The sequence below is a fragment of the Callorhinus ursinus genome, unplaced genomic scaffold, assembly GCF_003265705.2.
Source record: "Callorhinus ursinus isolate GAN/ISIS: 27379988/994484 unplaced genomic scaffold, GSC_fseal_2.0 scaffold15, whole genome shotgun sequence".
NCBI classification, from domain to species: domain Eukaryota; kingdom Metazoa; phylum Chordata; class Mammalia; order Carnivora; family Otariidae; genus Callorhinus; species Callorhinus ursinus.
Window position 1 is genome coordinate 10,383,707 of NW_027397077.1, and position 26,524 is coordinate 10,410,230.

General features: G+C 45.4%; 1 protein-coding gene and 1 long non-coding RNA gene across 2 annotated transcripts in view; both read left to right on the forward strand.

Annotated features, from left to right (window-relative positions):
• Window positions 1–26,524, forward strand: part of CACNA2D3 (calcium voltage-gated channel auxiliary subunit alpha2delta 3) — an 876,446-nt gene that overhangs the window by 15,742 nt on the left and 834,180 nt on the right. The gene's annotated exons all lie outside the window — the stretch shown is intronic.
• Window positions 17,920–26,524, forward strand: part of LOC141374243 (uncharacterized) — a 29,451-nt gene continuing 20,846 nt past the window's right edge. Inside the window, exon 1 of the long non-coding RNA XR_012380988.1 lies at window positions 17,920–18,108. This is a non-coding gene — a long non-coding RNA (uncharacterized lncRNA). The remainder of the gene's footprint in view (window positions 18,109–26,524) is intronic.

Below are 26,524 nucleotides of genomic sequence, written 5' to 3' on the forward strand. Positions count from 1 at the left end.
CGAGAACACATTTGCTTTTGACCAAATGTTGGAAATGTTTTCTTCCTTCCTTCCTTCCCTCACTCCCTTCCTGCCTCAACAAATACCCATTGAATACTCAGTGAGGCGTGTGGAGCTGTGTTGGGTGCCAAAATCCCCTTGCTGTTGTGGCCACATTTTGCATCCTCACCCTGAATGCTTCGGAGACAGCACGTGGCTCACACTCCCCAAGCAAACCAGGCTGTGTCACGCCTCTGTGCCTCAGCCCACGCCAGTCCTGCCGTCCACACGGCTGACCCCATTGCCCTTGTCTGACTGCTGACCCCTGTCTCTTGAGGATGTCAGTCTTCTACCTGCTAAACTATCACCTGGGGAGCTTATTAAAATGCATTCTTCCAGGAGATTCGGACTCAGTAAGGTTGGCCCAGGGCCCGGGTACCTGCATTCTAACAAACATCTTAGGTAATTCTGATGTTGGTGGTCCAGGGACCATGCTTGGAGAAACACTGATTGTATCCCACCTCTGGGAAGGCTTCTGGAGATTCCCCTAAAGAGACCAAATCTTTCCCTGTCTTTCCCACTGAGAGGAAAGGTGCATATCTTCCCACTGGGGTTTGCTTAAGCATCTGTGCTGTCCCGGGCCAGAGGTTGCAGCTGCTCCATCCCCAGACCCAGCCTCCTCAGTGTGCATGGCGTGAGTGGAGATTTTCTCTGCAATAGAAGTGGGGGCTTTGGAACAAGTCAGGCATTTTATCTTTTAAGTCAGAAGGTACCCAGGAGCACGTCTGATTGTTGAAGCAGCTTATTTAGAAATCACTGAGCAGAGTTGAAGTGGCCATTCTCCAATTTGTAAGATGGAGAGAAATTTGTTGACCTGTCACCGATGGCTTTTCTTCCTACCAAATAGGTTACCGGGACCTTTAACAGAAAATTGTTTGGCGAACATCAATATGAAATACGCCATCTGCTTCCCATAAAAAGGCTGCTCCTAATCTCCCTGGTACAAGAATTGCTCCCCCAGGGGCCTGTTGGGCACAAAACTGCATTTTTCCTAAGTCAGCAGCTTTTGTACTTTTTTGACCATGACCCAAAGGAAGAAGTACATGGTTCAGTGCAGCCTGTTACATACAACTTCTCATGTGCAATGCAAGTTTCATGCAATATTACTTAGCTTCTCTGCAGTGCAATCTGGTGTATTCTATTCGCATGGACTCTTTTCTATTCTATTCTATTCTATTCTATTCCACTCTATTCTACTCATTGCTAACCTACTCTGCTCCTTCTACTCATTTTGGAAGGCTGGCTGTGACCAATACATTGATTTTACAATGTCATAAATATGTTAAGAAAGGAACAGTGCCCTCAGTGTTACCAGGGTAAATTATAGGCTAGTTCATTTTCATTCTGGGAGGTGCAGCATTGATTTGGGGATTAAAGCTTACTAATAATGATAGATAGTGGTAGATAACATTAATCAGCCAGTTGCAGTGCTAAACTCTGTATAAATTTCACTTCACCTTCTCAACAATCCCATGAGGCAGGTACTTTGATAGCCCCATTTTCTAGATGAGGACACTTAGGTTCAGGGAGGTGAAATGACTTGACCAAGGTCACAGAGTTAATAAGTGGTGGCATTGGTTCTTGAACTCAGGGCTGCTTGACCATGACCCTGTTCTTACCTATGTTTCTTCCTCTTGCCAGCAGTCAACTTGGTTGGTCACAGGTGTTACAATGTGGGCAGCCCAGCTAGAGGCGATACGTGGCGGGGGGCATATGAAGAGCAATGGGGAGGAAACGTGAGAGACAGAGGGGACAGTGGAAGAGGCAGGTTTGGGAAGTACAGGGTGAGCAGTGGTCTTCAAAGCACCTGATATTTTACTTAGCACTTAATGGAATTTACAAGAAGTTTGCCCATCTATGTTATATTGGCTTCTTGCTCTTGGAGCATCCCAGCATCTGGTATTTGTTATTGTACCCATCAGGCATTTACTTGTTTTCTCATCTCCTTCTCTGACCAAGTGTGATGCAGTTGGACCAGAGGGTCACAGGGCTAGAGAGGGCAGGGCCCTGCCTGGAGGTCTGAGGTCCAGGCCCTAGCTCCGGCCCTGACACTACTGAGTTCGCAGACTTGGAGCAGCTTGCTGCTTCTCCCTGGGCCTGTGCATGAGAGAGCTTGAAGGCGCCTCCGTGCTGAGACTCAGCATGCTTCCAGAGGAGGGAGACCCCACCTCCTTTCCCAGTATGCTCCACCATGAGATGGGTGGCGCTCTGTCCATGTTGTGCCAGTGTCTGTACATCCTGCTGACACATATTGTCCTGCCTCGGTCTGCAGCAGGTACCTGCGGGAGGAGAGGGGGTATGGAGATGCTGTTGGCCACACCAGGGTACTTGGAGTCTAGCAGGGGGCAGCGATTCACACCAGTGCAGACTCGCGTAGGTGATGAGGCAGACAGCTGAATGGCCAAGGGAAGACAGAGTGGCATCGAGATCAGAGGAGGCCAAAGTGACATCCCCCATCCTGGTAAATCCTCCTCTCTGTTTTTGCCAATGTATTTCCCAAGCGTTCTTGTACCACAGACTCGTTCTGAGAGTTGTGTCAGGGAATGGAGTCATCTTTGGATATAAAAGGCAACAATAAAAGGGACTAAAATATTTGACATATGATGAAGTTCTGTGATATTTTAGACAGTGAGTAAATTGACATTTATATAACCTGGTGTATTCATTTCCCCTGATTCACCCTCCCTTGAATGTTGACTTAATAACACACCCGACTAAATGACGTTAATTGCTTTAAACTGCCAAATTAAAAAAAAAAAAGCCAGCATTCATTCAACAAGTGTGCTGTGTTCTTTTCAGGCTGGAGCCAGGAGAGAAGAGCTGGGGTCTCTTGGGGGAGGGAATGCTGAGATGTAACCTGAGCAGCACGGGAAAGTGGACTTGCATGTTCCAGAAACACCAGCCACTTGGGCCCACCGCGGTGGAGCTGAGGGTTCAGGTCCTGGCGCTGAAGCTACCTGTGGATGGTTTATGGCCTTGAGCAGCCACTTCATTTCAGGTTTCCTTCTTCTTTAAGTGATCCCTATCTCACTGGACTATTGTAAAGATTTTTAAATTAGCTCATGACTGCAAAATTCAGCTCAGTGTCTAGCAGTTGTAGGAATTCAATGGAGGGCAGCAACCATTATGGTAATTCTTACATTCTTGGAGTCATATACTCACCCCCTGGGTTGGTGGTGCTACCTCATCCAGAGGATGTTCACTCTCCAGAGAAAGACCTATGGCTTGTTCATTGCTCTCTTTCTGGTTCCCGTGATAGTCTCTATCAGTAAACACTTGTGGAATACACAAATGAGTGCAGGCAATGAATGAACTTGATAGGCTGAGAAAACAGGGGCCCAGAGAGATCAGCCAGATCATAAAAGACAGATCAGAGATTCACACCAGCTCTGCTCTGTCTTCAACTACGACCCTCAGCTAATAGGGGCTGTTGTCTCCTCAGTATAGTGTTACCTAAATTCACAGGAGAAACACCACATGTCCCCTGCTATCTGAAGGTGAGACGTGTGGGGGTGTGCTCGTGTGTGTGTGTGTGTGTGTGTGTGTGTGTGTGTGTGTGTCTGTAAACTTTGCAGGATGACATCCCAAGAAGTTAGGTCATATTAGAGGTGCCCTCATGGCTGTGTAGAAACTAATTATTTGGTTAGTTTTCATTCTGGAGTAAAATGACAGACTGGTAACCTTTATGTCTTTAGGAAGAAAGCTCCATAAAAACTCTTATATTCTGAATTAGCTGCAAAGTCCCACTAGGATGTTGAAATAATCTAGACCCATCAAGGCCCCATTCGAAGTGCTTTTTCTAAGACTTGGCAAGAGAAAGCTTTCCCCACTGATCTACCTTGATGTACCTGTGTGTGTGTCATCTTTCTCTTGTGTATTGCAGAGGTGGTTTAAACCTCTCAGCTCACCCCCAAAGCCCTGCACACTCCCATTGCAATGAGCTAGGAAGCTTCAGTGTGCCCTCTCTTTCTTAGATCTGTTTTGTGCGCAAGGTTTTGGGTTGAGAGAGGAGGAAAAAGAGCAGCAGAGGGGCTGAAAAGTGGAGAGAGTCACTTTCTGTTCTTTTTTGAAAAGTCCTTGAATTCAGCCCTTGAATAGTGCAGTATAAATTTGAGAGATGATGGCTATTAATACTTTGCTTCTTGTGTAGGAGCTTTTAGTTCAGGATGTCAAAATACATCAACAACACATTTTTTTCTCCATTTCTCCATTTCATATGGAGGGAGGAGGTGGAGAGCATATCCAGAGAGCACATGGCTTCCTTGGACCATGGCTGGTCCCTGGCAGAAGCACGAGAAAACAGTCTGAATTTGTTGATTTCAATCATTCATTCATTCATCATTCAACAGAACAGACATTTTTGTGTCTTGTCACTCTGTCCCAGGTATTGTGCTGGCTTTGGGGATAAAGGACAAGAAAAATCAGAAAGTCTGCTCCTTCATGGAGATGACAATCTAGTGCCAAAATCAGGCATTTCTCTAAGAATTAGCATTAGAATTAGAATTACCACATGCAAGTCTCCCTGCAGTGACAGTGGGACCTGAAGACCTGCTCTTCTGGGTCAGAGGAGGCTTTGTGAAAGGGAGGAACTTCAGCTGAGACCTGAGGGTTGGCAAGAATTAATATGACAAAGAAGTAGATGAAGGGACCCTGGGTCTTTTGTGATGCCTCCTCACTCATCCTAGCCCAGCCTTACCATCACCACCCCAAGTGCACCCATGCTTCAGCTCTTTACATGAGTTTTGGGACCCAAAAACTCATCCCATACTTTCTTCTTGGCCTTTGCTTTACTTGCTCCTACTGCCCCAAACTCCCATCCTTTTCCCTAGAACTGCTTGTTGAATTCTCAATCTTCACAGCCTTGTTCCTGAATTCAGTGGTCAGCTTTTGAGCTCCTTTTGGGCCAGGGGCTCTGTGCTGGGCCCTAAGTTGCTGCTGCCTTCAGGCAGCCTTTTCCAATCTCTGTCCTTGTTGGCCATTTATACTTCACTTGTGCTTATCACAGTTAACTTGGTTTCTAATTACTGTTTTGGCATCACTAGGGTCTTCTGTCCAGCTCCACAGGGTTTTTGAGGACTGTTTGTCTTTCTCCATTTTCTTGGGGCTTCCTAGGGTGAAGCCTTGTAATGGTGGTGGCTGTGATGATGACAACACAGTGATACTCCTGAACATTTACCACAAGCCAGATAGCAATTCAAAACACCTAATACATACTAACTCATTTAATCGTCCCACAACCCTGTGGGCAAGCTGCTCCATCATTATCTCTATTTAACCAGGAAGAAACTGAGGCACAGAGACTTATCAATTAGCCTTTCCAAAGTCACTTGGCTAGGAAGTGATAGAGCCAGGATTCCAGGCAAGCCTTGCACCATCTTTTCTTCCTGGCATGGCGTGCACCTGTCAGGTTACCCGTGGGAACTGTGCTAGTTAGTGACAAGTGCGAGGCACCCTTCTTCCAGAGTGTGCACAAGGACAGTGGCCCTGAGTGGTTAAGAAGCAACTAGCTAACACTGGTCCTCCGGGTACCATGAGAAGCCAGTCGTGACTAGATTTCTGTGCCTCAGAATTTGTTCCCATCACAGGAAGTAGGGAGCTAGAGCACGCATCAGTCATGCCAGCACCCCTGCTGGGCTCTGGCCAGATTCTTTCTGCCTAGTTGCTTTTCTTCCCAGGATCGAAGAGGTCCCTAGACCCGACCAAGTTGTCAGGTAGGTGACTTCTCCTCAACAGAAATGCCCAGTTCACTCTTACAGGTGCAGATTCTTTGTGCAACCACGTGGCCTTCAAAAGGGGCCAGAGACAAGGGTTTCCTTCCACCGCAGTGTTCCAGCCTTCATGCCGGATGACCACCGAGGAGGAAAGAATAACTTATGACAAACTATTGCTTTTTACATTACAAAGCATTATCTGTTCATTGTGGAATTTTTTTGAAATACGGATAAAGAGCAAATATAAACAACTGCTATTCTGGCCTGATCAATGTTAATATTTGGGTGCATTTCTTCTAGTCTTTTTTCCTTTGAATATGTGTGTGTATGCATACATGCATATTTACTTTACATAAATGGGATCGTATTGTACCAACTACTTTATAATGGCAAGACATTTTCAAGTGAATTCAGGCAGGGTAGGGACCACTTAAAATGATTCTTTTTCTATGAAAAATAAAATTCATTCTCTTCTTTGAAAACTTGGAAAGTACCAAATGACATAATAAGAAAATTATTCCTAATCTCATGCTGCAAGAATAACCGCATTAAAATTTTTTAGCATTTCTTTTGGGCTGCTTGAAGTTGGAATTAAACTGTAGATACAAAATTTTTTTTTTTTTTTTTCTCCTAACTTTATAGCAGGAACATGTCCTCTTATCATTTAGCATTCTCCAGAGTAATTTGTCTTCTGGATACAAAATCTTTCCTCATGCGAATGTGGGGTGACTTATGTCACCTTCCCCCAATTCCAACACGAAGATTGTCCATCACGGGTTTTCCCCCAGTGTAAACAATGCTTGCATGAACCTCCCTGTCTGTCTGCCTATCCCATTTCTGATTATGCCCTTGGAGCTGTCCTTTCAAGAGGAGTCACTGTGCCAGAGCACGTGAGCTTTGTTAGCGCTCTCCATTCTTGCTGCTGCGAGAGTGTGTATTTGCACGCACGTGTGTGCATGTGCTCATTTGCCTTCTTTGTTTCTCCTGTAGCGTCCAGCTCTGTTCTGTGCTCAGGCTTGCCTGGGAGACCAGATGGCATCGGTTGGACTAAATGACCTTTATTTTTCCCTACATGTGTGGGACAGCTGACTTGGGGCTCAAAGCAAGGCTCTGCGGTCAGGCATACCTGGGCTCAAATCTGGCTATGCTGCTTTACTGGCTCTGTGGGCTTGAGCAAGTGATTCAGCCTCCCTGAGTTTCAGTTTACTAAGAGAAAAATAATATCCACTTATTAGGGTTATTATGAGGATTACGTAAAATAATATATGTCAGGTGCTTAGCATATAGAAAGGACTCAGTAATGGCAAATGTCATTTTTATTATTTTTACTATTTATTCTAACCGTCAGACTTTAGGACTATAGGAATTTGATTCATTGTAAAAACTATTATTCATACAAATAGAGCTTTAAAACATCCCAGAGATCAGTTTTATGTGTATTTTAGCTACCCTGTGTGTGGGTTAAAGGGAGGTCTTAGGATATTGGATGTCACTTTAAATATCACGTTTGGGATCCCCAAAATAATTTGAGATTTTGGATTGGCTCCTACCCTAAAAGACTGGCTTTAAAAAGATAGACCAGGATCTAAGTGTTGGCTGAGGGAGTGCAAGCTGCCTCCTTAATCTCCCAAATGCAGTTGTTTTAGCAGTCAAATAAATTAAGGGTAACAGTAATAATAGGAATTAACAATGACTAATTATAAAATGAGTTATATTGCCAATTATGTAGCAGTATCTAAACCGCAGAATAAATGGGGGTATTTACAGATGCGAGCTTGCACTGCACAATGTCAGGAGGCTAGGGGGTTGCATTTTGGAAGCAGGCTTATATACGGATTTATGGAATCTGGATGCCACACTAGAAACTGTTTGTTCCTCGCTTGAAAAACTGGGACTCTAGACACTGTTGTAAAGAGTTGCATTTTTTTTTCTTTTAGGGAAATGTCCGCTTATTCATTTAATATCTCGAAAATGTATAAGGAAGAAGAGAAAAAATCCAGACACTTTCTGAATGCTAGTGGTCATAAATAGCAGAGCCTGGTTCTGCCACTGAATATCTCTGTAGCCCGGGGGGTGGGGGCTCTCCAGGGAAGAGTGTGATATAGCAGAGCACCACAACACCGGCGGGAAGAGAGACCTCACAGTGGGGCAGAGAGGGTGCGGCTGCAGGACGTGGGGGTTGGTGCTTGCTCCTGATGTTTATGTGGCTGTGGGGAGAGGGAGAGTGGCCTGGTATGGTCAGGTGCTGATAGTCCCTTTTCATGAATGAGCTCTGTGCACCACAGCACCTCCACACACCCAGCAGGGCCCAAGGGAGCCCCGAAGAAGGCAGTGTCTGTCTTTAGACGACACTGAATCTCTGAGCCCTGTTTCCCTTATCTCCAGAAATAAGATGCAGGTTGCACCTGCCTGGAAGGGGGTTGTTAGGAAGATGAAGCGGCTCAGTGGCGCTTTATAAGCTGCTCTTGGGGGCCAAGACCTCGGTCGGTGGTGGTCGTCCACATCTGTAGGCCTTAGGGACTCATGTGGCTGCTTTGCCCTGTGGAAAGCCTTGGAGGGGGCCGCTGGACATCCCAGAACATGTCAAAGGCTTCACCTTTCCCATTGTTCAGAGTACTTGGCTGCTTCTCAAACCATTGCTGTGGATCTAGCAGCAGAAATCCAGGCAGCAGGAGACCGATGGTTTTGGTTCCCGCCCCTTGGTCCCCTCTAGGTGACTGATGCCTTTTGCTGCTTGGATCAGCCTTTGACTAGTCTCTGTTCCCACCAATGTTCTGCTGTTGTTATGGAAATCTCTCCTCTTTTCTCAAAGGAGACATCCAGTGAGACGGTTTATAGCCTGGCGGGAGATGGTTTTCTCTTCTCCCGCTGGGGACAAATCCAGGATCCTGTGGTTAGCTCGGTGGGAGCCCCTTTGGAGCAGACATGAAGCTGGAGCCCCATTTTCCCTGCAGTGAAATTCTGGTGAGGCAAGTTTGAGGAGGCCTGGCCGGAGGCTCTCCTCCACCACTGGCAGGAGTTGCAGCTTGCGTTCCTCTCCCTGGCCCCGTCTCCAGCACCCTGCCTTTCAGAGGGGCGGCATTCTCCACCAGTGAGCATTTATCCATCAAGTCTTCTCTGAGCAGGACGGTGTGCTTTGCCCTCAGCTCGCATTGTTGAATATAATCCTTACCACATGAATATAAATCACACCCCTGAGAGAGATGTACTCCTATGTGGCTTCTCTTACAGTTGGGGAAACTGAGGCATGAGCCTCCAGTAACTTGCTCAGTGTCCCGCAGTCAGTGAGTGACTGGAGAAGCAGAGGCAAGAGTAGCTTCATGAGCTTGAAGCAGGAGCATGTGGCATTTGAGGGAGGCACAGTACTCAGGGGGACCAGCCAGCAATGCCCCGGCCTGTCATCGCTCACCACTGCACAGTGAGGGCTCACATTCTTCTCACTGAATCCTTCAGAGGACCCTGGGAAGCAGGTGTGGTAACTCCCAGCAAACAGACCAGGAGCTATGCTTAGGGAGTGCAGCTGGTTGGCCTGGGTCACCCAGGGAAGGATCCCCAGGGGTAATTTATACTCCCATCTGTCCAGCCACTTGTTTTTCTGTGCTCTGTCTATACCCAAGATGTTTCCCTGATCTTGAGGGCTCTGGGTTTCCCCCTGTGGCTCCAAAGTCTTGCTGTGAAAAATAAGTCTATATCACAGAGTATATTTAGGAGAGAGTGTGGTGGGAGAACTCAGCTGCCAGGAAGGTGTGGGCCCAGTCAGAGGTGCATTCTCTGCACCCATCACCTCCTGTGAGGCCGATGGGGGCCTTCTCCCTCCCCCATAGGACAGGCGGGAGCAGGGTCACTGGGTCTCCAAGGTCTCGGTGATAGCGACTGGCTGTGTACCCAGGAACCAGCCCTGGAGCCTTGGGACATCAGTCTTCAGAGGACTTGAGCCCAGATGCCCCCGCGGAGGAGGCTAGGGCTTCCTTTGGGGCCTGTGGCTCTCTTGTCTTCCTTGGTCCCCATACCCAGCTTGGCCATGTGGCTTTCCCACCCACAGCTGGAATCTGCTGGGGGAGTCCGTGTTGGGCCCCACCCCCTCTGTCCCTGACCCATCTGGTCCACCATGCTCCCCGCCTGTGATTGCTGCAGTTGGTCACAGGGTGGCAGCAACAGTCAGATGCCGAGGCTGCAGCTGGGCTCCGGGTAGCCCTGGACAAAGCTCTGGCTCCTCCTCGCTCCGGGGACCCACTGTCCAAGGCCCAGCCTCAGGCGAGGCTCAGCATCACTTGTCACTTGTGGCCTCTTCTTGCCTGCATTGCAGGTTCAGGGAAGAATGAAAATATACCCTTTTTAGTAAATAATGCTAATAATAGACTTTGATTTCTAATTAGTCCTTTCTCTGCATCCCAAACCCATACTTTTCTGGGAGAACCAGTGCACAGCTACCAGAAAAGGTGGAAAGCAAATGTGAGTATCCCCTGCATTGTTGGCTGGTCCCTTGGGCATGTGGCTTTGCTCTTCAGGGCCTTAGGGTCTCCATCTGTAAAATGGGGAAGTAGCCTCAGCGTCATGAGGTCATTGTGAGGAGTAAAAAAACATGAATTTAAGGCAATCACCATAGTGCTTGGCATAGAGGAATCATTAGCTCCTCTGATTCTTTAAGAACTAGTATTTGGTTGGGGCGCCTGGGTGGCTCAGTTGGTTAAGCTTCTGCCTTCAGCTCAGGTCATGATCTCAGGGTCCTGGGATTGAGCCCTGTGTCAGGGTCTGCACTCAGTGGGGAGTCTGCTTCTCCCTCTCCTTCGGCCCTTCCCCCTGCTCATGCTCTCTCTCTCTCAAGTAAATAAATAAAATCTTAAAAAAAAAAAAAAGAACTAGTATTTAGCGTATATAGCATTAACATGTGAACGACATCACAGGAGCCTTTGCTTGGAGAATTTCCCACTAAGCTCTGGTAAAGAAAGGACCCAAACAGATTCTTCTCTGTTCTTCTTCACTACTGTCAGTGATATTGTGTAGAAGAAACCACAACAGGCTTTGGAGACAAACTACCTGAGTCTTCCAGCCTCTCTGTCATCTTGTGCAAATTACACAACCTCTTGGTGCCCCCATTTCCTCATCTGTGAGATGGGGAGAGTTATAAGACTTTTGTGAGGATTACGGTGTTAATGCAGGTGCATCTGGTACATGGTGAACACTGTATTACTGTTTGCTTTTATTGTCCTTCTTGATATCTGCTTGAGAGCCAAGGGGAGCTTTCCAAAAGGTTTCAGGGATAGTTATGATTGGAATGCTTTTATACCCCTAGCTTCCGCAGAATATGATCCTTGAAGTGCCCAGGGGCTCTCGGCCTCAAAGGTCTCCTCCACATGGGGCTGGGAGGCAGAGACCAGGTTGGGGCTCACAGGGCAGTGGGACAGGTAGACACAGAATCTGACTTTGGAATAGTCAGAAATGCCTCCCAGTCCAGATGGCAGCCTTAGCGAGAAAAGCCACCTGATTAAATGTTCCTGGGAGGCCCTGGGGTGCAGGGGACTCAAAAAGGGGGTGACGGTTGAACCAACAAGGACTTGGCAGCTGGAATGGGCTTGCCAAATGGAAGTTGCGTCCAGGCTGTGGGCAGCCTGGGCACTGCCATATTTGCGGGGAGGTGGAGTGGGGTCGGGACAAGGAGTCTACTGTGGTCTGAGCCCTGCATCTGGGTGCAGAGAACAGGAGATGGAGCTGGTGAGGTGGCCAGGAGCCTGGGAGTGGGCGGACTTGTTTCCATGCTAAGTAGGAGACTTTAACCATGGGTCCGGTAGAGGATGAGGGCAGGACGTAATCCGTTGTACACTTTAAGACAACTCTCACATCAACTAGTATAGGTCATAAGAAGACATGAGGAGGCCTGGGAGCGGCAGGAAGTCTGGTGGTAAAGGTTTTATACCAGGGCAATGAGGACTGGAGAACGGGCACCAGTGAGATGTTTCAGAGGCAAAATCCAGGCCTGTCCTTCGCATTTGTGGACTCAGGGATGGAGCCAAAATGGAGACCCCCAGCCTGTGGCCTGACTCCTTTCTCTCTCCACCCACTCCGGGCTCTTGTTGGCCGTGTGAGTGGTCTCACACAAGCATGTGGGAACACCCTAGCTGGACCAGATATCTGTGCTCCCTCCACAGTCCCTTTCTACATCCAGCACCTCTTGGCTACCCTGGGCCTAGGGCTGCACACTAGGGTAGTTGCTGCCCTCAGGAGGACCACTTGGGGAAGGGACCCACGCAGATCCTGGTAGTGGGCTCAGGGAAGGCATTTGGGCAGGGAATTTCAGGATCCCAAGTACATGGAGCTGAATAGAAAAGGGGAAGAATGTTGTTCTGAGTGGGCACATTCCCTTGGGTCTTTAGACCCTTCTGTGCTTTGGAGGGACATGGCTTTGGGAAGGCTAGACAGAGACCCTCTGAAGCTTGGGGCCCAGGGCAGGGCCTTCACTGTGGGATGGTCTCAGGAGCCAACCAAGGAACGTAGGAAGAAGAGCAGATTGTAGGGTGAGGATGACAAGCTTGGTTCCAGACATGATGAGTTTGGGTTTGTCAGAAGTCTGGTTAAGGGGAAGATGGATTTGGTGTCTGGCTCTTGAATGGGTGCTGCACTTCATATTATTTTATTAACATGTAGTAAAAGTTCCTAAAGGTAATTCCCTCCCTCCCTCCCTCTCTCTTCCTCTTAGCATTGTGTGTGTCTCATATGCAGATACGTAAACACACTCACAAAGAATAGAAGCAGATTTGACCTTCTCTGGGCAACTTCAGTTTTGAGGGTCTACTTCCCTCCATAGGAATAGAAAAGATTTCAGGGCGCCTGGGTGGCTCAGTTGGTTGAGCGTCTGCCTTCGGCTCGGGTCATGATCCTGGAGTCCCAGAATCGAGTCCCACATCGGTCTCCCTGCTCAGTGGGAAGCCTGCTTCTCCCTCTAACCCTCCCCCCTCTCATGTACTCTCTCTCTCTTATTCTCACTCTCTCAAAATAAATAAATAAATCTTTAAAAAAAAAGGAATAGAAAAGATTTCTGGTCGTCCTTGGAGAGGGAAAAAACCCCAAAAACCAAAACCCCGAAAAGTCCCTAAAACTCCAATGAGTTAAGATGCAGCTTGCCTGTTGGCAAATGAATTTGTCATTTTCTGGTGTCTGGTTTCCCCCTTTCAGTTTTTACTTTAAGTGTTAAAGGCCTAAGCTTTCCGGGAAATGCTTTGAGAATTTTAGAGGAAAAATAGAGTGAAAAAGAAGGCAGATGGGATAGCCTTATTCCAGGGGCAGGAGGGGAATAGGAATGACTGAGAGCCAGGCATTCTGGCCCAGCTCCCTTCCCTCTCCTGAGAACATGGGCAGGGGCGGGGCAGGCCTGGGCACTCCATTCTGGCCTTGCTTCTTCAACACAGTGTGCCCATGGCTTCCAAGCTGGGGATGAATCTGGTGTGTCTGGGAGCCATTATGAGGGTTCACCAAATCATCTGGGACAAAGTAAATTCTCTGCAAATGATAACATCATTGTTATTTCTACTATTGTAATTACTATAACTTAGTTCCCTTATATGGTAGAGCTTATTGTCACATTACTCTGGGAGAAGCATGAGTCGTATATTAAAACAGAAATATTACAGAGGAATAATAAAGTGATAATCATAATTCAGCCTGAATTGGAGAGTATTCTAAGATGAGATAGCTCTTGAAGTAGCTGCATAATTGGTGCTTAATATATGATGGATAAGTGGATAGGGGAAGGGAAGGAGGGAGAGATGGAGGGATGAGTGAATGGGTAGATGGGCGGATGGAGGGAGGGAGGGAGGTGTGAACGGATGAAGAGGAGAGGAAGGAAGGGAGGATGGATGGACGGATGGATGGGTGGATGAGTGAGTGGATGGAAGGAGGGAGGGATGGCTGAATGAAGCTTTGAATACAAACAGCTCCTTCAAACAATTTTTTGTTCTTGTAGAGGGATGTTTCGTTGAGGCAGTGCTGAGAGAATGACCAGTCCTGGGACCAGGAACATGCTTGCCTCAGCCCCTGGCATAGCTGTTCTTCTGTGATCCATAATGTGCTACCTGTTCCTTCGGCTGTTTCTGTGTAGGCAGGTGCCGCACACAATCCTACCCACAGCCTTCTTGTCTGGCCTCCTTACCCCCACTCCTATCCCCAGGAAGGAATCCTTTTCCCCTAAAAGGTTATATACTTTCCCCTCTGCTTGTTGTCACCCATCCTGTTCCCTGGAAAACCCGCTCAGAGTTATTAATATTCCTGGCATCTTTGTAGGCTCTGCTCCAGTGTTACCTTCTCTATGAAACCTTTGCTAGGCTCCTTGAAAGGGTTAGAATTAGAAACGTGTTTATACCACTGTGTTTCTGCAGGACCCCTCTACATCACTGTCACAGGCACTTTGGGGCATTGATTCAAGGTTGACTTATGTTTGCCCTTGGCATCTCTTTCAGGACACTGAGCTTCTGGAGGGCAGGGCCCCTCTGCTTCGCCCCTGTCCCCCATATGGCCTGGCACCAATCTGTGGTGGTTGAGTTTATACCAAATGCCACGCCTGGGATGTTTTGGCCATTGAGCTTATGTCTTTTTCTTTAAAAGCGTTTCTGTTGATGGATCTCTTATTTGGTGGGACTTTTAAGTGATGCTCACAAAAAAGAAAAAAATCCATTAGAGAGTTCAACTTCCTTTCAAAACCTTCATTGATTAAATGCATATGAACTCAAATCTCACACAATCTAGCACCTAGTAGGTGCCTCAGATATTTTTTAAGGAATAAATCAGTGTTTCTCAGAAGTTGGTTATTTGTCTACACTGTGGGCCAGGGAACCATGGGTTGGGAGATGGATAAACTGAGGGAGAAATGAATCCCTCAAGGCCCAAGAGAGGGGAAAGACAAAAGCAAAATGAAACCTCAGAAAGTCATTGTCCCATCTTCCCTTCTTAATTTTTAATAGTGTTTATAGAACAGAAACACATGGGAAAGTATTTTAAAGAGACATTTATAGATATTTTTAACTGTAACCTATGACAGATCTTTTTAATACTTGAAGAATTTTTATCTAAGTATGAGGAAAACAGAAAGTGTGGTTGTATGACTTGGTGCTAACTTCTTGCGAGCAGATTGTTGAGGCAAGTTCTGTTCCCTGAACTGCTGGTAAAGCAAAGATGTCCTATGGGAAGGAGCTTTTATCGAAGTTGGACTCATATAGGTGACACTAGGGGTGTGGTCAGGAATCCAGGGTCTTGGGAGAGCTTCATTACACTCAGTTTCCTCATGAGTTCCTTGTGTTATATAAATGGGCCACATGTGCAGTGAGACCCCAGTCTCCTTTTGGGGGAGAAGACAGGGAGGTTCCTCTGTGTTGAATACCCATAGACCGTGTGGGGTATCGCGTATTGGGTTATAGGGACATGTGGTAGCTCTGTGACCTTGAGCAGGTTAGGTCATTACTCTGGGCCTCAGTGATCACATCTGTAAAGAGAGGACATTGATATATGTTAAGAAAAAAAAAAAGAAGAAGATAGCAGAAGGGGAAGAATGAAGGGGGGAAATTGTAGGGGGAGACGAACCATGAGAGACAATGGACTCTGAAAAACAAACTGAGGGTTCTAGAGGGGAGGGGGTGGGGGGATGGGTTAGCCTGGTGATGGGTATTAAGGAGGGCATGTTCTGCATGGAGCACTGGGTGTTATACGAAAACAATGAATCATGGAACACTACATCACAAACTAATGATGTATAGTGATCAACATAACAATAAAAAATTTAAAGGAAAAAAGATAATAATAAAAAGAGAGAGAAAAAAAGAGAGGGCATTGATCATTGGGGGAAGGTTAGGATCACAGATGTAAATACTGCTTCTGCACTTGATAGAGCCACAGATCAATGTCTGCAGCCCACCCGAATCCCTTAGTTGAAAACTCTGAAAGGAAACAGCGAAGGAGAAGTACACACGAATTTTCTTTGGAGTCAAAATAAATATGCTAACTGAGAAATGGGTGGACTCTAGGTCCTGTGGGACTTGTGAAATAAATCTCATTTATTGAATCAACATTATTGAGTATGTCTGGTGTATCAGGCACTATACTTGTGCTGTAATTTACGAATGGTGAACAAGGCTGATGCAACCTCAAGATGTTTAGTTGGGGGTGGGTGGCTGGTTGGATAGATGCTAAGTAAAGGAATACATATATAATGACTAATAAAGAGAACCCTGAGAGGGGCTGTAGTCTGTCTTTACAACTTTTTAACATGACCCACAGTAAGAAATATATTTACATGGTGTGTGTGTGTGTGTGTGCATAGTAATTGTTTTTCATTATATGTGCATTACATTGATATTTTCATTCTATTTATTTAAAAACTGGTAGTTCTAACCCACCAAATTAATTTTATTACCCTTTATTGGATTGCTACTTGCAGCCTGAAAAACTTCTGTAGTAATAACTGTAACCTTTTTTGCTGGCCCTTGTCTGGTATATGCCTAACCATAAAGTAAAATGCAATCTAAAATCCTTTCAAATTCTCCATATTGGGTAGCAGAGGCATTTAGCCAGTGAAGAATCACAGGCTAAGTAATGTGGTAGATTATAATCAAATAGTGAATTTTAGACCTAGTTCCAGCTTTTTAGCTGCAAAATATGGGGATTTGTATCAGCATAAGATTTTTAGGAGATGTGTGTGTGTGTGTGTGTGTGTGTGTGTGTGTGTGTGTGTATTTTAAATCTCCAGAATGGATGCACAAAATGGCTCTTTTTAAAAAAAATGTATTTATTTATTTGAGAGAGAGTGAGGGAGAGCGTGCATGGTGGGGAGGGACAGAGGGAGAGGGGGAGGGAGAATCTCAAGCCGACTCCCCACTGAGCATGAAGCCTGAGGTGGGGCTTGATCTCACATCTCTGAGATCATGACCTGAACCCAAATCAAGAGTCAGATGCCTAACCGACTGAGCCACCCAGGTACCCCCAAAAAGGCTCTTTTAATCCAAGGAGCTAATTTGAAAGCTATTTTCATTTAAATCATTATTTTCTTTCATTCAAATTCAAATTTTACTGAGGTCCTAGTATGTACCAGTTTTTTTTTTTTTTTTTTTTTTTAAGAAAAAATACATCGCTAGTACTTCCTAGCATTTGTTATGTGCAAGGCACTAAAGTAAGCACTTCTATGTAATCCCTCATTTGATACTCTGGATAACCTGGTTAGGGAGGTACTCTTATTACTCCCAATTTACAGATGAGAACCAAGCTCAGGGAGGTAAAATAATGTGCCCAACATCGGATGATGGAGTTAGATTTCAATCCAGAGCTCTTGGGCTGAGGATTGTTATTTTTAACCATTGTACTATTTGCTAGTATATTTGTTAAAGCAGTACACACACATTCTATGTCTTGAATGCCCCTTACTATTTTTTTCCCTTCAAATTATTATTTCCTCAACTATAGTCTCAATATGCCTATTTAATTTTTTTCTCTTCCAGGTTGCCTGTCCCAAGAACAGCCATCAACCTCCAAGCACCTCTGCTTTAATTCCGCACTCTGGGCTTACTTACTCAGTTTACCCTGTAATGCCAGGCCAAATGAGGTTTTGCCCAACCTGATGTTGAGCTAATGTGGCATGATGCTGTACAACCACATTAAAAAACCCATGATCTTTTGGCTGATATACAGTTCAGACCCATCAACAAAAGAATATGCTTCTGTGTTTCCCTCTCTGCAAGGTCAATGCCATGTTCCCTGCATTTCAGTTATTTGGTTTTATCTTCTTGCCTTTTCCTGATATTTACTGTTTTTCCATAAATTGACGTCCTTTTTTTAACTTTAATAAAATTAGTTAAATAGAAACCTTGCATCAGTTCTATAAATAAATAACAAACTATTATCACCTGTCACAGTGCAAGTAGCTGCTATGAAAACAAAACAATTGTATTAAATTCTAACCAGCTATTTTTGCCTGCTGAAGGCTCTATCCCTGAGGCCTGCTCTTTCTTTTAGGAAGGGCCTTTGGAGAAGTGGTTTTATTGGTCAGGCTATGCTAAGCTATGTTGTAATAATAAATATACTTTGGTCTCTCATGGCTTACACCAACAAAGCTTTACAAAGCCTGCTGAGGGCGGGTGACCCTCCAGGGCAGTAGCCATCCTGAATCTCCACTCAGGCCTGTGGGCCACTTCCATCCTGGCTTTACCAGCACACCTCATGGCCCATCTGGTTGCTGTGGAAAGAAGAGAGAGAGAAAGGATGCACCCTGGCTCTACCTGCCTGGGCTTGGAAGGGATACACATAACTTGTGTTCAACTCCATTGTCCAGAACCAATTACATGGCCTCAGTCTAGTGGCAGGGGACGTGGATATGTTGTTAAAAGTAACCTTGAATACAATATTGAGGGTTTTTTTTTTTTTTTTTTTCTTAACGTGAGCAAAAGAATTCAAAGCAAAAAAACTAATGATGTAATATATGGTGATTAACATAACAATAAAAAAAATTAAAAAAAAAAAAGAATTCAAAGCAAGTTGTAAGAGGAAAACTCCCTCATGGTGTGGATGAATGCTATTTCATGTTGGGTCATCGCTCATGCCCAGAATGCTGGAAGACGGGGTTAGCAGGTCCCAGCGCCAGAGATGGGGCTCTGGGGCAATTGAGGAAGGTCATTCAGGTGGAGGGCTGTTTCCTGGAGCAGAGGTTCAACGTGAACACATTTTTATTCAAATTGTTTGAGAAATAGATACATTCCAGAACTTTTATTTATTATAGTTAAAAAATAAACAATGTCATTTGTATTGTTACTCTACTGAAAATCCTCTGCTTTTCATGTTTTCTTGCCCAGTGTATTCTCTTTTGGAACATAATTGTTAATATTAGTTTATAGCTTATTTTTTTGAGGCTGTGCAGCCTGATTTATGTGCCTATGTGATGTCTCCCCAGCTAAAAGAAAGCTCCATGAATAGAGGAAACTTTTTAGTCCCCGCATTGCCTTGGGTTGGGTTCCAGTGGCAGACCCTGAGTTAGTGATAGGAGAGCAAATAGTTTATTTGTAAGATGCATCATTAGTAGGGTATGGAAGTGAGGAAGGAATGTGAAGGCAGACAGTAAAGCGTGTTTTATCAAGCTGGTCACCACTGGAACATAGTTCGCTGGGGGACTCTGGGAGTCAGTGTAGTACACCCAGCTGTGCAATTATCCATCTCAAAGGGTAAGGGAACAGGGGCATTTGTGTCCCAGTGCCTACCAGCCATTGGTTGAGGGCTGCTTCTGGGGGGTGGTCAATCCTCAGAACTTCCTGCCATTTGGAATTTGGGGGGGATTGTGGGTGGGGCACCAGTTATATCTGCTGCACTTGTAGTGCCTAATGGTCAGTCTCTTTGACTCCCTGGGAGCCAGACTCCAGGGTGGCCCCCCATTGCTTCCTGATCTTCATGCTCTTAAATGATCCTCTCCCACCCTGAATCAGGGTGGGCCCTTTCCTGGCAGAAGTGATGGTGTGTGACCTCCGAGGCTTGGTCTCTACTGTGGTGTCCTGGATCTCTTGCTCTGGGAGAGCCAGCCTCCATGCCATGTGGGGCCCAAGTAGAGGGGAGCTAAAGCCCCTGGCTGACAGCCAACATGGACTTGCTAGCCAGGTACGTGAGCCACTTTGAAAGTGGAGCCTCTGACCTTGTGTAGCTTTCAAGCGAGGGCACCCCCGGCTGAGATCTGATGGCACCTACTTGGGAGACCCCACATGGGAACTGCTCAGCTGAGCCCTTCCCCTGTTCCTGACCCGCAGAAATCACGAGACATAAGAAATTATCATTACTGTTTTAATCCTGTAGGTTTTGGGGTGACTTGTTATACAGCCAGAGATAACTTCTATGCTCACAAAGGTCTCTGAGTGCTTTGCAAGGCCCTGGTGCTGGGGTGATTTCTTCTTTCAGTGAGGGATGATGGATGTGTTGAACAAAGCTGTGATTTAGGTGGGAACAGAAAGAAGAAAGGAGAACTTCTCTGTGCAAAGGCTCTTGTCAGTTAGCAACTTGCTAGTAATCATCACATTCAGAAGTTTTCGGAGGAGGGGGAGAAGCAACAAATAATTTTAAAAGGAGCTGCACTGTTTTAGGAGGAAATTGACACCAGGGTGGGAAGCACAGCAGCCCCAGGATGCTGGAAGCACCAGAGAGTGTCCCTTGTGCTGTTTTTGTCTGTAATCTCTGCTGTAAATCTCTGGTTTCCCCAGTCGGGCTACTTAGAGCTTTGTGATTCTCTTGCAGGAGCTAGGATGGGATTAGGAACCCCCTAGCTTGCAATTTCTGTGGGCTTTTATTTGGCGTCTCTAGGGGCTGTGTTTTCCAGTGGCAGCTCTGAGGTCATCCCCCTGGGTGTAGGAGGAAGATCCCATACTTGTTAATTTAGCTCCCTTTGTGAGCTATTTTATTTCAGAGGTCTTCTGTGGAAATGTTGTTCCAGACCAACTTGAACATGTTTTCAGCATTGATTCTGTCTTTGAACAATATATGGAGTCCACCATTTGCCAGGAAAGAGGGAGCTCATCTGAGCTTTTGGAACAGTGTGTGGGGGCCTCTCTGCATCCAGCCCTTCCTAGGCAGAAACATGTGATAGAGCTTCTTTCCAGGATAAACCGACTTTTCCTTTTTGCATAAAATCTAATCTCTTGAATAACAAGAGTGTGGCAGCTGTATTGGCTTCTTGGAATCAGAGGGCCGCGCTGTTTTCCAGAGTTAGTGGTGGTTTTTCCCTCATTTTTTTTGAAGGTTTCATTGAGGTCCCACCTGCTGTACTTGTTTCTGTGTCCTTTGAGGTAGTGGAGAGAGGGTGTTTCCTCTTGTGGAAATGCTTTTCATGTGCTAACCCAGCAAAAACTTCTGGAATTTGTGCTGCTTGAAGCTTCAGTAGGATTGTTCATTTGCATAAATGTGAGAGAAATCGGCCTTCTGGGTCCTCCCCCTGTGATGGTCATTAGTGATGTTCACAAATATTCCATGTGTCCTTCCTCAGGGTGCACGATGAACCGCTCTTCCCATGCCATTGACGTTAAGTGTGGCTATGTAACGTGCTTTTGGCCAGTGGAATATGAGTGGAGACGATGTGCGTTACTTCAGGGAGAAGCCTGTAGGAGTCACACGTCTGATGAGCCAGCACAGCGCTGCAGGGTTTCAGACGGTCTTAGAGGCTCTCTCAACCTGTCCCTTTCAAATCATCCCTCTGAACCAAGTCCTGTTCAGACTATCTCCTTCTGTCTATACAGGGTCTTGGCTGGTTGAGTCATCATCAAACTAGTACATGATTGCTCGTGAGAATCTGAAAAATGGGGAAGTAGAGAAAAAATAATCCATAATTTTATACTCCAACATCACTACTATTAAAATGTCCCTTTTCTTCCCTATACTTTTTTCCTTGCCCAGTGCAGATTTTTTTTTTTTTTAACTTGGGTGCCGTCATTTTGTATGTACAATCTTGTCTCCTCTCTCTTGAACATTATATCATTCTCAGGGTTATTTTTTTAAGTAAATAAGTAATCTTTAAGATTTACTTGTTTATTTTAGAGAGAGAGAAGTGATCTTTAAGATTTATTTATTTATTTTAGAGAGAGATAAGTAATCTTTAAGATTTACTTGTTTATTTTAGAGATAAGTAATCTTTAAGATTTATTTATTTATTTTAGAGAGAGAAAGAGGGGACTCAGCGGGGAGTCTGCTTGAGATTCTGTCCTCCCTCTGCACTCCCCCCCCACCCCCACTCAGGAGTGTGGAGTCCCGATGTAGGGCTCGCTCTCACAACCCTGAGATCATGACCTGAGCTGAAATCAAGAGTCAGACAGTTAACCAGCTGAGCCACCCGGGCGCCCCCATTTTCAGTGTTCTCATACACTCTTCTTAAGAGTCCCTTTTAATGACTGTGGAATAAGGGTTGCAGTTTAAATAAAAAAGACTTTTTTAAAATTTCAAAGTCATAGAAATTATATTTTGCATAGCCATAATATATCCGGTAGTAGAAGAGGAGGTAAATGAAAAAAATAAGTAAATAAATAAAACAGGTTAACGCATTTCTCACACATGCCTCTCACGGATCAGGCCTGTGCTGGATATGGAGGCAAACATGACAGAATCCTCACATTCTCACGGGCCTGATGCTGATAAATGTTGATTCTATTTCTAATCCTTTTGAGACTAGTTTAGATTCGTTACCCAGTGAGTTCTTTGTCTTAACTGGGTAATGGAATCTACCTGTTTTTGAAAAACAACACATTTGTTGTTTTTTGCGTATACAATTTGGGTAGTACACTTCATGAAAAAGAACACAAAGTTATGAATAGAAGAGAAATCGCAGCATTTTATTTAATTTAAAAGTTAAAAATTGTCATTTGTGTAACAAACATACCACAAACATAACAAAACCCAGAAAATAACACAAAATTATTCTTATTATTCTTATTATTTTAATTAACTGCCCAACATGCTCCATAATCTCCTTACAGTTTTTGGGTGAATGCACGTTGATCTGCATGCTCTTCATGTGATGATGACTTTGTAATATAATTTTCAATGGAGAAAATGGAAAGATAATTCATTTTTTTTGGCAGGGGTTCTTTACACGGGATGCCCAGTAGAATAATTTGGGAACTCATAAGAATCCCAAAGTCCAGGGCGCCTGGGTGGCTCAGTTGGTTGGGTGGCTGCCTTTGGCTCAGGTCATGATCCTGGAGTCCCGGGATCGAGTCCCGCATCGGGCTCCCTGCTCGGCAGAGAGTCTGCTTCTCCCTCTGACCTTCCCCCCTCTCATGTGCTCTCTCTCTCTCATTCTCTCTCTCAAATAAATAAATAAAACCTTTAAAAAAAAAAAAAAAGAATCCCAAAGTCCAGGTTGCTCCCTAGACCAGTTGAAGTCAGAATGGCTAGGACACAGGCGTTAGTCTTCAGTAAAAGCATGGGTGAGAGCCATAGCTCCAGAATAGATGGTGGAAATTAGACTTTTATTATTAATGGTTTAGCAAAACCCTCTTTAAGCTTCACTACTTGTGACTGGTATTGTCATGGGCATTTTTAGTCCTGTTGTCAAATTTGGGAATCTCTTTCATCAATGAGCTGTGAGGCTGTAGGGCATTTCAGATTTTCTGTGCAGTGGCTAATCTTAAATGTTCTTTGACTTGAAGACACTCATTCACCAGTTTGTCATTGGTGTCCTCATTTCATCCAGGCATTTTATGAGATTTATGCTATTTTTCAATGAGATCAGTATTTCATGTCAAAGGAACAAGAAATGATATGGCCTGAAGCAATGTGATTGGATGAGACTCTTTCGGCTGAAGAAAGAATGTGCTCAAAGGCCAAGTCTAGCTGGCAAGTGCAGTGTAGATAGAGGTCAGTGGGCTGGTGGGGCATCTGGGGGCCCTGAGGTTAGGCCAGGGAATCCCTGGCACCGGTGGGAAAGTGCCACCTGCTGGCAGGTGCTGGAGGATGGACACTCTGCTTTTTAGTGAAGGGATCAATAAGCATATGAAAGACAGTACCCGGGAGTGTTAAGATTCCCTTCAGAGGCACTGCCAAGCTTTGTGTGAATGCCACAGTATTACTAATTACTAAGCAGTAAAGACTATCCCTGGAACCTGGACATATGTATAGCCCTCTACACGGGATCTCCAACTCCACTCTAATGCCCTTCATTGCATCCCTACAAGCCCCTGGCCACACCAGTGCCCCCTGCCAGGAAGAGAGGTGTTACAGAGGGCAAGTTGGTGGAAAGAAGACAGTGGTCTTAACCAGTTGAGGTTAAAACATCTTTTTTGTTAACTTGATAAAGACATATGCATATTAACACAGTGCTGGGTTTTCAGGGAGGGAGCCATGCTAGGAAGGGCGCCTGGAGGTTGAGTCTCTAGCTTCCCAGTGCACCCACCTGTGCTTTAGCACGTGAATTAGTGACTGAATGTCATGTGTGTGGGTTCATGAGGAAATGAAAGAGCTGTTAATGACAAAGTTTCAGCCCTAGGACCTTAAAAAAACAGTTCAGACTTTTGTGTCTCTCCTTCCATTTTCATTGTATAAGAAATGATTTGCTTTTTGAGGCAGCAGCCTCACAGTCTGCAGAATATCATGATATGAAAATCCTCATTCTTAGGCTGCCATCCTGTTTCCATTGTGTACCTTGACAAGAGGCTCCTTTAGGAAGTATATAGCAAAGGCTGAACCAAAGCCAGCCTGGTTAGGGGTTCTGAGCCTCGTTATTCCCTGACATTAAGACAGTGATGATCGCTCCTTGGGGAGTAGCCATTCTAGCCACTCTGTGTTTTCGTACCTTACCGGCCACAGGTGCAGAGGTTCATTGGCTCATAATCTGGGTTCACATCCATGGTCATGGCCATTTCTGAGGTGTATGGAGCCCCAGGAGTCCTGGAGGGGCTTAGATCACAGACAGTACTCTTCCCCAGCACTTGTTGAAGACAGGCAAAGGATGGAATTTAGCCTTAATCTGAAGGCAAGGACACTGAGCTAGAGCTGTCTTCCACTCAGGGATATTTATTGTGTGCCTACTGTATGCTGGTTTTGGGGTCATGTGCTGGGCATGGACATGTTTCAGTTACTATTGCTGAGTGACAACATACCGCAAAACTTCATGGTGCAAAACACCATTTTGTCATATTTGTGGATTCTGGGGTAAGGAATTTGAACACTGCAGGGTGGCTTGTTTTTTGCTGGGACCTCATCTGGGAAGACTTGAAGACTGGGGATGACTTGGTGGCTGGGGGTTGGAGTTTTCTGGAGTCAGCTTCACTCGTGTGTATACTGGGACTTTAGCTGGCTTCTGGGAGCCCTACATGTGGCCTGTCCATGTGGTCTCTTTGCATAAGATGCTGTGGACTTCCTCATAATGTGACAGTAGAGTTCCGAAAGAACAAGAAGTGAATGGCACCTTAGGACCTCATTTGAAAAGTCTTAGTTGGTATCACTTGGCTTCACTTCTGCCACATTGGTTGACTCAGTTAAGGTCTACCCACATTCAAGATGAAGGAGTGGTAAGATTTTTAAAAGAACATATGGGATGGGAAATGTTATTGTGGCCATCTTTAGAAAATGACCCAGGTGCTGGCTTCATGGAGCGGATAACCTAGTAGGTAAGGCAGCCAGGCATTGAATTATTCAACAAATACTTATTGAGTACCTGCTGTGTGCCAGGTTCTGTCCTAAGTGATGGGGATTCAGAGATAAATAAGATGGATGTACTCTCTGACAATGGAGTCTAACTGCTGATGGTAGAAACTGATAAGAAATAGTTAAAATTAATATCTAATGTAATGTCATGTAATGATTAAGTGAAATAAAACTAAATTGGGTAAAGGGACAGGGGACAATGGAAAGTGCTGTGTTAGGGCTATTAGAGAAGGCCTTACTGATTAGGCATTTTCTAGGCTGAGGGAAGAACAAGTGTAAGGTCCAGAGGGAGAAATACTGTTGACATGTGTGAAAAATGGTCAGAAGGCTGGCACAGTTGGAGCAGAATGAGCAAGGGGAAGAGTGGTTGAAAATGAAGTTGGAGAAACAGTTAAGGGTCAGATGTGGGGCTGGGCTATGGTTATGACTATAGATTTGTCATTGAGTGCAATGGGAGCTTGTAATAGTCAGCTTTTGCTGGATTATGCTGCAGTAACAACCAAATCTCAGTGACCTACGACAACAACTAATTGTGATAAATTCTGTGAAGGAAAAATTTAGGGATGCCTTAAGGATTGGCTATCATTTGCCTTTCAAACATTTAACCAAGACCGTTATGGTTACTTACCTTCATGGGTCAACTGTGGCTCTGCTCCACATCATCTTCATCCCAGGATCCAAGCTGAGGGGTCATCTTTCTCTGGGAGAACTATCCTGGTGGTAGAAGGAGAGAACAGTGGTGGAATCTGTGATAGCTCATAAAGCTATTGCTTTGAAGTAGACATGTCACTTCCATTTACATTTCATTGGCCACAGGAAGTCATATAGTCAAGCCTGATGTCAGTGGGATGGGAGTGACAATCCTCCCAGAGGGAGGGGTAGAAGTCAGTTATGAACAAAGAATATGCTTTACCTAAGTCATTGGAGGCTTTGAGTGGGTAATGACATCTTGCTGTTTCAGAAGATCCCCTGGAGAAACAAATGTAACACTGCTGTTGAAATGAGAGCCAGGTAGGATAGAGTGTGGTGTTGTAGCTCCTGGAGGACAGGTGAGCAGAGATCTGCACGAAGAGGAGGTGTTAGTGGATCTGTATAGCCCGCATGTTGGGCACGATGTCAGGTGCTGCAGGAGGTGATCAGCTCCTTCTCACACAGACCACATGGTCTAGCTGGGGAAAAGACTATTGAACAGTCAATTTCAGTATACTGTGGTTGGTTCCTGTCTAAAGGTCAGCCCAGAGGGCTATGGCAGCACCCAATGGCGTGCTTAATCCAGTCAGGATGTCAGGGCAGGAGATGACCCCTTGACTGAGACCCAACATTAAGTAGGAGTTAGCCAAGTGAGGAGAAGATGCTGTGGAGACAGGAATAGGGGATAGACAGAGGGACCAGCATCAGCAAAGGTGAGAAAGATGGCTTTGGGTTACCTGCTCTCTGTATTAGGGGAATTAACCAAGAGCTGAGTGTGGCTTGCCCTTCCTCTTCCTTCGTCTCTCCAGGAGCCCTACATGTCTGTCTGGTAGACATCCTGGTTCCATGTGCATTAAAGCTGCAAGTCTCAACCTTAGGAATACCTCCATACTACTGATGTGTGGAACAAACAGGGATTAACAGGCCAGGGATTAACACATGGAGCA